Raw genomic sequence first — 12,818 nt, 5'->3', positions numbered from 1 at the left:
ATGTTCCACACTGTAGCGGTAAGCAGAAGAACAGACAGTCATTGAGGGATACACCTGAACATTACACACACACACACACACACACACACAGTGCTAACACACACATTACCAGTGTGTGACACACACACATGTCAACCTCTCACCATGGTACCAATGTCCAGTGTGTTGTGTCCTGTGTGTGTTTGTGTCCAGTGTGTGTTTGTCAACATGTGTAATGTTTGTCCAGTGTGTCAGTAACAAAACTTTGTCCAAGTGGTGGTCACCATGTTTGTCTTAACAGAGCCTATAAGTCAAACATGTCTGATATGAACATTGACATAAACCCTCTACATACTTGAGTTTCTCCAGTCTGCAGTGTGGATCCTCCAGTCCAGCAGAGAGCAGTCTGACTCCTGAGTCTCCTGGGTGATTGTAGCTCAGGTCCAGCTCTCTCAGGTGTGAGGGGTTTGACCTCAGAGCTGAGACCAGAGAAGCACAGCCTTCCTCTGTGACTAGACAGCCTGACAGCCTGCAAAGAGTCAAATCATATTAAAATCACACTGATATTCTTTGGTGGTGAAAATAGTGGCAGTATATTTTTCTACATATTCAGATATATCAGTGTCCTGAAACCTGCCATATCTATTCATAATTAATGTACCATTATTATAAATTATAAATGATCAAAGTATTGCTTGTAGAGAGAAACATGTATAGTACAAATATTTGAGTAGACTGACCAGACCAGTTTAAAAAGCAGTATCAGTCAAAGACAGACAGTGAGGTATCAGATTTAGATTGTATTGAGTATACAGTCCACACCATATCTATTTAGACAGTGAGGTATCAGATTTAGATTGTATTGAGTATACAGTCCACACCATATCTATTTAGACAGTGAGGTATCAGATTTAGATTGTATTGAGTACCAGTCCACACCATATCTATTTTGACAGTGAGGTATCAGATTTAGATTGTATTGAGTATACAGTCCACACCATATCTATTTAGACAGTGAGGTATCAGATTTAGATTGTATTGAGTACAAAACAGTCCACACCATATCTATTTAGACAGTGAGGTATCAGATTTAGATTGTATTGTATACAGTCCACACCATATCTATTTAGACAGTGAGGACTACAGATTTAGTCATTGTATTGAGTATACAGTCCACACCATATCTATTTAGACAGTGAGGTATCAGATTTAGATTGTATTGAGTATACAGTCACACCATTATCTATTTAGACAGTGAGGTATCAATTTAGAAACATTGAGTAACAGTCCTCACCATATCTATTTAGACAGAGAGGTATCAAACATTTTGAACCATTGAGTAATACAGTGACACACAAAACATATCTATTTAGACAGTGACTACAACAAAACATGCTATACAGTCACACCATTACTATTTGACAGTGACTACAACAAAACATGCTAACAGTCCACACCATTATATTTAGACAGTGAGGTACAACAAAACATGAGTAACAGTTCACCATACTATTTAACAGTGATATCAACAAAACATTGCTAACCTCACACCATTACTATAACAGAGACTACAACAAGCAATCATTAGACAGTGAGGTATCAGATTTAGATTGTCAAAACATATAACCTCCTCACCATTATCTATTTAGACAGTGAGGTACTCAATTCCAAAACATGAGTAACAGTCTCACCATTATCTATTTAGACAGTGAGGTATCAACAAAACAAACATTACCAGTAACAGTTCACCATTATCCATTTAACAGTGATGTACATGTGATTTAGATTGTATTACCAATACAGAGTCAACAAAACACTAATATCTCATTTAGACAGTAACAGAGACTACATCAGATTTAATCTCACCATTACCAATAACAGAGTACAACAAAACAGTCTCTCATTTAGACAGTGAGGTATCAACAAAATTGTAATTCACCATTACCAGTCCACACCTACAACAAAACAGTGCTAAGGTATCACCATTTACCATTAATTGAGACTACAGTCAAAACATATCTATTTAGACAGTGAGGAATCAGATTTAGATTGTATTGAGTATACAGTCCACACCATATCTATTTAGACAGTGAGGTATCAGATTTAGATTGTACACAACACATTGAGTAACAGTCCACACCATTACCAATAACAGAGGACTACAACAAAACATGAGTAACCTCTCACCATTACCATTTAGAGAGGTATCAACAAAACATAGTAACAGTCTCACCATTACCATTTAGACAGTGAGGTACACATTTAATTGTATTTGAGTTACAACAAAACATCTAACACCATATCCATTTAACAGAGAGGTATCAGACAGAAACATTGAGTAACAGTCCTCACCATATCTATTTAACAGTGACTATCAGATTTGGAAAACATGAGTATACAGTCCACCATATCTATTTAGACAGTGAGGTATCAGATTTAGATTGTATTGAGTAACAGTCCACACCATATCTATTTAGACAGTGAGGTATCAACAGAATTTTCTCACATTGAGACTAACAGTCCTCACCATTACCATTTAGACAGTGAGGTATCAGACACCATTTAACAGAGTATACAACAAAACAGTCCACACCATATCTATTTAGACAGTGAGGTATCAGATTTAGATTGTATTGAGTATACAGTCCACACCATATCTATTTAGACATGTAACCTATCACCATTACCATTAATTGAGTATACAGTCCACAACATAATCTATTTAACAGTGACTACAACAAAACATTTAACCTTCACCATTACCAATAACAGAGACTACAACAAAACATTTAACAGTCACCATTATCAGATTTAGATTGTATTGAGTAACAGTCCACACCATATCTATTTAGACAGTGAGGTATCACATTTAGATTGTATTGAGTAACAGTCCACAACATATCTAACCTTTACATTACATTATCAGCTAATTTACCATTGTAACAGAGTATACAACAAAACATGCTAATTCACCATTACCAATAACAGATTTACAACAAAACATGCTAACCTCTCACCATTACAGTCCTACACCATGCTAATCTATTTAACAGAGACTACAACAAAACATTTAACCTCTCACCATTACCAATAACAGAGACTACAACAAAACATGCTAACCTCTCACCATTACCAATAACAGCCTGCTAACCTCTAACATTACCAAACAGAGACTACAACAAAACCTAACCTCTCACCATTACCAATAAAGAGTCTAAACATAACATGCTAATGGAGGTGAAATACAGAGACTGAAAAAAACATGCTAACCTCTTTTTACCAATAACAGAGACTAGTCAAAACATGTCCTTTCACCATTAAATTCAAAAATTAACCTCTCACCATTACCAATAACAGAGACTACAACAAAACATGCTAACCTCTCACCATTACCAATAACAGAGACTACAACAAAACATGCTAACCTCTCACCATTACCAATGACAGAGACTACAACAAAACATAACTAACCTCTCACCATTATAATAACAGTACAACAGTTCTTTTATACATTAACCTCTCACCAAATTCAATGACTTGAACTACAACAAAACATCTAACCTCTCACCATTACCAATGAAAGAGACTACAACAAAACATGCTAACCTCTCACCATTACCAATAACAGAGACTACAACAAAACATGCTAACCTCTCACCATTACCAATAACAGAGACTACAACAAAACATGCTAACCTCTCACCATTACCAATAACAGAGACTACAACAAAACATGCTAACCTCTCACCATTACCAATAACAGAGGTTACAACAAAACATGCTAACCTCTCACCATTACCAATAACAGAGACTACAACAAAACATGCTAACCTCTCACCATTACCAATAACAGAGACTACAACAAAACATGCTAACCTCTCACCATTACCAATAACAGAGACTACAACAAAACATGCTAACCTCTCACCATTACCAATAACAGAGACTACAACAAAACATGCTAACCTCTCACCATTACCAATAACAGAGACTACAACAAAACATGCTAACCTCTCACCATTACCAATAACAGAGACTACAACAAAACATGCTAACCTCTCACCATTACCAATAACAGAGACTACAACAAAACATGCTAACCTCTCACCATTACCAATAACAGACTACAACAAAACATACTAACCTCTCACCATTACCAATAACAGAGACTACAACAAAACATACTAACCTCTCACCATTACCAATAACAGAGACTACAACAAAACATGCTAACCTCTCACCATTACCAATAACAGAGACTACAACAAAACATGCTAACCTCTCACCATTACCAATAACAGAGACTACAACAAAACATGCTAACCTCTCACCATTACCAATAACAGAGACTACAACAAAACATGCTAACCTCTCACCATTACCAATAACAGAGACTACAACAAAACATGCTAACCTCTCACCATTACCAATAACAGAGACTACAACAAAACATGCTAACCTCTCACCATTACCAATAACAGAGACTACAACAAAACATGCTAACCTCTCACCATTACCAATAACAGAGACTACAACAAAACATGCTAACCTCTCACCATTACCAATAACAGAGACTACAACAAAACATGCTAACCTCTCACCATTACCAATAACAGAGACTACAACAAAACATGCTAACCTCTCACCATTACCAATAACAGAGACTACAACAAAACATGCTAACCTCTCACCATTACCAATAACAGAGACTACAACAAAACATGCTAACCTCTCACCATTACCAATAACAGAGACTACAACAAAACATGCTAACCTCTCACCATTACCAATAACAGAGACTACAACAAAACATGCTAACCTCTCACCATTACCAATAACAGAGACTACAACAAAACATGCTAACCTCTCACCATTACCAATAACAGAGACTACAACAAAACATGCTAACCTCTCACCATTACCAATAACAGAGACTACAACAAAACATGCTAACCTCTCACCATTACCAATAACAGACTACAACAAAACATGCTAACCTCTCACCATTACCAATAACAGACTACAACAAAACATGCTAACCTCTCACCATTACCAATAACAGAGACTACAACAAAACATGCTAACCTCTCACCATTACCAATAACAGAGACTACAACAAAACATGCTAACCTCTCACCATTACCAATAACAGAGGACTACAACAAAACATGCTAACCTCTCACCATTACCAATAACAGACTACAACAAAACATGCTAACCTCTCACCATTACCAATAACAGAGGCTACAACAAAACATGCTAACCTCTCACCATTACCAATAACAGAGACTACAACAAAACATGCTAACCTCTCACCATTACCAATAACAGAGACTACAACAAAACATGCTAACCTCTCACCATTACCAATAACAGAGACTACAACAAAACATGCTAACCTCTCACCATTACCAATAACAGAGACTACAACAAAACATACTAACCTCTCACCATTACCAATAACAGAGACTACAACAAAACATGCTAACCTCTCACCATTACCAATAACAGAGACTACAACAAAACATGCTAACCTCTCACCATTACCAATAACAGAGACTACAACAAAACATGCTAACCTCTCACCATTACCAATAACAGAGACTACAACAAAACATGCTAACCTCTCACCATTACCAATAACAGAGGCTACAACAAAACATGCTAACCTCTCACCATTACCAATAACAGAGACTACAACAAAACATACTAACCTCTCACCATTACCAATAACAGAGGCTACAACAAAACATGCTAACCTCTCACCATTACCAATAACAGAGACTACAACAAAACATGCTAACCTCTCACCATTACCAATAACAGAGGCTACAACAAAACATGCTAACCTCTCACCATTACCAATAACAGAGACTACAACAAAACATACTAACCTCTCACCATTACCAATAACAGAGACTACAACAAAACATGCTAACCTCTCACCATTACCAATAACAGAGACTACAACAAAACATGCTAACCTCTCACCATTACCAATAACAGAGACTACAACAAAACATACTAACCTCTCACCATTACCAATAACAGAGACTACAACAAAACATGCTAACCTCTCACCATTACCAATAACAGAGACTACAACAAAACATACTAACCTCTCACCATTACCAATAACAGAGACTACAACAAAACATGCTAACCTCTCACCATTACCAATAACAGAGACTACAACAAAACATGCTAACCTCTCACCATTACCAATAACAGAGACTACAACAAAACATGCTAACCTCTCACCATTACCAATAACAGAGGCTACAACAAAACATGCTAACCTCTCACCATTACCAATAACAGAGGAGACTACAACAAAACATGCTAACCTCTCACCATTACCAATAACAGAGACTACAACAAAACATGCTAACCTCTCACCATTACCAATAACAGAGGCTACAACAAAACATGCTAACCTCTCACCATTACCAATAACAGAGACTACAACAAAACATGCTAACCTCTCACCATTACCAATAACAGAGACTACAACAAAACATGCTAACCTCTCACCATTACCAATAACAGAGACTACAACAAAACATGCTAACCTCTCACCATTACCAATAACAGAGACTACAACAAAACATGCTAACCTCTCACCATTACCAATAACAGAGACTACAACAAAACATGCTAACCTCTCACCATTACCAATAACAGAGACTACAACAAAACATGCTAACCTCTCACCATTACCAATAACAGAGACTACAACAAAACATGCTAACCTCTCACCATTACCAATAACAGAGACTACAACAAAACATGCTAACCTCTCACCATTACCAATAACAGAGACTACAACAAAACATGCTAACCTCTCACCATTACCAATAACAGAGACTACAACAAAACATGCTAACCTCTCACCATTACCAATAACAGAGACTACAACAAAACATGCTAACCTCTCACCATTACCAATAACAGAGACTACAACAAAACATGCTAACCTCTCACCATTACCAATAACAGAGGCTACAACAAAACATGCTAACCTCTCACCATTACCAATAACAGAGACTACAACAAAACATACTAACCTCTCACCATTACCAATAACAGAGGCTACAACAAAACATGCTAACCTCTCACCATTACCAATAACAGAGACTACAACAAAACATACTAACCTCTCACCATTACCAATAACAGAGGCTACAACAAAACATGCTAACCTCTCACCATTACCAATAACAGAGGCTACAACAAAACATGCTAACCTCTCACCATTACCAATAACAGAGACTACAACAAAACATACTAACCTCTCACCATTACCAATAACAGAGACTACAACAAAACATGCTAACCTCTCACCATTACCAATAACAGAGACAACAACAAAACATGCTAACCTCTCACCATTACCAATAACAGAGACTACAACAAAACATGCTAACCTCTCACCATTACCAATAACAGAGACTACAACAAAACATACTAACCTCTCACCATTACCAATAACAGAGACTACAACAAAACATGCTAACCTCTCACCATTACCAATAACAGAGGCTACAACAAAACATGCTAACCTCTCACCATTACCAATAACAGAGGCTACAACAAAACATGCTAACCTCTCACCATTACCAATAACAGAGGCTACAACAAAACATGCTAACCTCTCACCATTACCAATAACAGAGGCTACAACAAAACATGCTAACCTCTCACCATTACCAATAACAGAGGCTACAACAAAACATGCTAACCTCTCACCATTACCAATAACAGAGGCTACAACAAAACATGCTAACCTCTCACCATTACCAATAACAGAGACTACAACAAAACATGCTAACCTCTCACCATTACCAATAACAGAGGCTACAACAAAACATGCTAACCTCTCACCATTACCAATAACAGAGGCTACAACAAAACATGCTAACCTCTCACCATTACCAATAACAGAGGCTACAACAAAACATGCTAACCTCTCACCATTACCAATAACAGAGGCTACAACAAAACATGCTAACCTCTCACCATTACCAATAACAGAGACTACAACAAAACATGCTAACCTCTCACCATTACCAATAACAGAGGCTACAACAAAACATGCTAACCTCTCACCATTACCAATAACAGAGGCTACAACAAAACATGCTAACCTCTCACCATTACCAATAACAGAGGCTACAACAAAACATGCTAACCTCTCACCATTACCAATAACAGACTACAACAAAACATGCTAACCTCTCACCATTACCAATAACAGAGGCTACAACAAAACATACTAACCTCTCACCATTACCAATAACAGAGACTACTACAAAACATGCTAACCTCTCACCATTACCAATTTAGGCTACAACAAAACATGCTAACCTCTCACCATTACCAATCTACAACAAAAAACTAACCTCTCACCATTACCAATAACAACCCCTATTAACAGCCTGTTCAACCTCTCTTTCATAACGTCTGAGATCCCCTAACCTCTCACCATTAACAGCTACAACAAAACAGTCACAACAAAACAGCTAACCTCTCACCCCAAACTGTTACAGACATATATCCATCCTCCCTACCAATATCTAAGGTCTACAACAAAACAAGTAACCTCTCACCATTACCAATAACAGAGCCGGTCTACAACAAAACATGCTAACATGCTCACCATTACCAATAAATGATACAAAAAACATGGCATCTCACCATTACCAAAAGACAGACTACAACAAAACAGCTAACCTCTCACCATTACAATAACAAGGCTACAACGAAACATGTCAATCACCATATTCTTATCGGCAGACTCAGTAGCCTCGGTTTTTCTGATGACTGCCTTGCCTGGTTCACCAACTACTTTGCAGACAGAGTTCAGTGTGCTGTCCGGTCCTCTGGTAGTCAAAACATGCTAACCTCTCACCATTACCAATAACAGAGACTACAACAAAACATCTTAACTCTGTCACCATTATCAATAACAGAGTTACTACAACAAAACATGCTAACCCCGATCCACCATTACCAATAACAGACTACAACAAAACATGCTAACCTCTCACCATTACCAATAACAGAGACTACAACAAAACATGCTAACCTCTCACCATTACCAATAACAGAGCTACAACAAAACAATGCAAAACATACAACACTCACCATTACCAATAACAGAGGCCTACAACAAAACATGCTCTCTCACCATTACCAATAAAACTACAAAAAACATGCTTTTCAACCTCTCACCCTGCACCTAACACGCTACAACAAAAGCATCAACCCTCACCATTACCAATAACCTACAACAAAACATGTAGACATCTACCATTACCTAGGTGTCTGGCAAAACATGCTAACCTCTCACCATTACCAATCATATCAAACATCTCCAATCTAAAATCAAAACTAGAATCTAACTTTCCATTACCAACAAAGCCTCCTTCACTCACAATAACAGAGGCTACGCCAAACTTACCCTAGTAAAACATGACTAATCCTCACCATTCCTAACAAGATGTCATCTACAACAAAACATCTAACCTCTCAGCATTACCAATGCAGACTACAACAAAACATGCTAACCTCTTTTGTCAACTAACAGCACCTTATACCACCCACAAAACATGCTAACCTCTCACCATTACCAATAACAGGCTGGCCCTACAACAAAACATGCTAACCTCTCACCATTACCAATAACAGGACTACAACAAAACATACTAAGTCCACCATTACCAATAAAGCTACAACAAAACCTAATCTCACCATTACCACTGGTCTTGATGGCAACACCCATCCTACAACCAGCATGTAATCTCTCTGATCATACCAATAACAAGCTACAACAAAACATACTATTTCTCACCATTACCAATAACGACTACCAGTTCTCTCTGCCTTGACTAACAGAGGATACAACAAAACAAATCTCTCACCATTTAACAGGAGACATTTAACCTCTCACCATTACCAATAACAACTACAACAAAACATCTAACCTCTCATCATTAGCAGCTAACCGACTACAACAAAACATGCAGCTCTCACATTAGTCTATCGGTAAATAGCCCACCCAATTTTACCTACCTCAAAACATACTGTTTATATTTATTTACCAATAACAGAGTGCTCTTTTGCACACCAATATCAAAACATGACCATCTGATTACCATTACCAATAACAGTGTTAACAAAACATGCTAACCTCTCACCATTACCAATAACCTACAACTCATGCCTTTTGCATAACAATGCTACAACAAAACATACTAGACTCCATTCTAACTGTGTTATTGACTTGTTAATTGTTTACTCAAAACATGTGTAACTCTCACCATTACCAATCTGTTCAACAAAACATGCTAACCTCTCACCATTACCAATAACAGTTGACTACAACAAAACATGTTCTCAACTAGCTCTCACCTGGTTACCAATAAAGATGACAACAAAAAATAAAATTAATAACATTTTTCACTATTCATTACCAATAAAGAGGACTACAAAAAATATGCTATGAATCTCACCATTACCAATAAAAGGTGACATTCTGTACTGTCTCCTAATATGAAACATTATATCTCAAATTCAAAATGCTGGAGCAAAGCACCACATTTAAAACTGTAAGCTTCACTGTCCAAACACATATGGTGTGGACTATGTGTGTCTGGTAAACACATGTGGATCTGGTGAACAGTTATCACTTGTTGACCAACTACAGGAATACTGACCTCAGAGTCTCCAGTTTACAGTGGGGATTCCCCAGTCCAGCAGAGAGCAGCTCCACTCCTGAATCCTTCAGGTCATTGTTACTCAGATCCAGCTCTCTCAGGTGTGAGGGGTTTGAACTGAGAACTGAGGCCAACACTTTACAGGATGTGTTTCTGAGTTTACAGCCAGTGAGTCTGCAACACAGAGAAATACAATGACAGACAGGATTTATTAAAATGTTACACTCAGATTTCCCTGGTTACACTGTAACATGTGCACAAATAATGTGTTAGGGTTTGACTCCAGAGCTGAGACCAGAGAAGCACAGCCTTCCTCTGTGAGTCCACAGCCTGACAGTCTGCAGAGTCAAATCATATTAAAATCACACTGCTATTCTTTGGAGGTGAAGAATGGAACAGTATATCTTTTTTTAATGTTCAGATATATCAGTGTCCTGAAACCTGCCATATCTATTCATTCATGAATGTATCATTATTATAAGTGACACATTTTCCAAGTAGATAGAAAGATGCATATTAACAAATACTATAGTAGACTGACCAGACCAGTTTAAAAAGCAGTATCAGTCAGAAGACAGACAGTGAGGTATCAGATTTAGATTGTATTGAGTATACAGTCCACACCATATCTATTTAGACAGTGAGGTATCAGATTTAGATTGTATTGAGTATACAGTCCACACCATATCTATTTAGACAGTGAGGAATCAGATTTAGATTGTATTGAGTATACAGTCCACACCATATCTATTTAGACAGTGAGGTATCAGATTTAGATTGTATTGAGTATACAGTCCACACCATATCTATTTAGACAGTGAGGAATCAGATTTAGATTGTATTGAGTATACAGTCCACACCATATCTATTTAGACAGTGAGGAATCAGATTTATAGATTGTATTGAGTATACAGTCCACACCATATCTATTTAGACAGTGAGGAATCAGATTTAGATTGTATTGAGTATACAGTCCACACCATATCTATTTAGACAGTGAGGTATCAGATTTAGATTGTATTGAGTACAACAAAACAGTCCACACCATATCTATTTAGACAGTGAGGTATCAATTTAATTGTATTGAGTATACAGTCCACACCATATCTATTTAGACAGTGAGGTATCAGACAAAATTGTATTGAGTATACAGTCCACACCATATCTATTTAGACAGTGAGGAATCAGATTTAGATTGTATTGAGTATACAACAAAACATGCTAACCCACACCATATCTATTTAGACAGTGAGGTATCAGATTTAGATTGTATTGAGTATACAGTCCACACCATATCTATTTAGACAGTGAGGTATCAGATTTAGATTGTATTGAGTATACAGTCCACACCATATCTATTTAGACAGTGAGGTATCAAAACATTTAGATTGTATTGAGTACACAGTAACCTCTCACCATTACCACAACATATCTATTTAGACAGTGAGTAATCAAAACATTTAGATTGTATTACCAATAACAGTCCAAACCATATCTATTTAGACAGTGAGGTATCAGATTTAGATTGTATTGAGTATACAGTCCACACCATATCTATTTAGACAGTGAGGTAACAAAAGATTTAGATTGTATTGAATATACAGTCCACACCATATCTATTTAGACAGTGAGGTATCATATTTAACCTTGTATTACCAATAACAGTCCAAAACATGCTATCTATTTAGACAGTGAGGAATCAAAAGATTTAGATTGTATTACCAATAACAGTCCAAACCATATCTATTTAGACAAAACAGGTATCAGATTTAGATTCACCATTACCAATACAGTCCAAACCATATCTATTTAGACAGTGAGGTATCAAAACATTTAATTGTATTACCAATAACAGTCCACACCATATCTATTTAGACAGTGAGGTATCAGATTTAATTGTCACCATTACCAGTAACAGTCCAAAACATGCTAACCTCTATTTACCAGTGAGGAATCAGATTTAGATTCACCATTAGTATACAGTCCACACCATATCTATTTAGACAGTGAGGTATCAAAAGATTTAGATTCACCATTACCAATAACAGTCCAAAACATGCTATCTATTTAGACAGCTACAACAAGATTGTATTGAGTATACAGTCCACACAACATATCTAT

General features: G+C 36.9%; 1 pseudogene; it reads right to left on the bottom strand.

The window, feature by feature from the left end:
- The window catches only part of LOC124027676, a 34,729-nt pseudogene that overhangs the window by 1,176 nt on the left and 20,735 nt on the right, over positions 1 to 12,818 (bottom strand).

This window comes from Oncorhynchus gorbuscha, unplaced genomic scaffold (genome assembly GCF_021184085.1).
Source record: "Oncorhynchus gorbuscha isolate QuinsamMale2020 ecotype Even-year unplaced genomic scaffold, OgorEven_v1.0 Un_scaffold_3457, whole genome shotgun sequence".
Lineage (NCBI taxonomy): Eukaryota > Metazoa > Chordata > Actinopteri > Salmoniformes > Salmonidae > Oncorhynchus > Oncorhynchus gorbuscha.
This window is presented reverse-complemented; position numbering and strand designations above follow the sequence as displayed.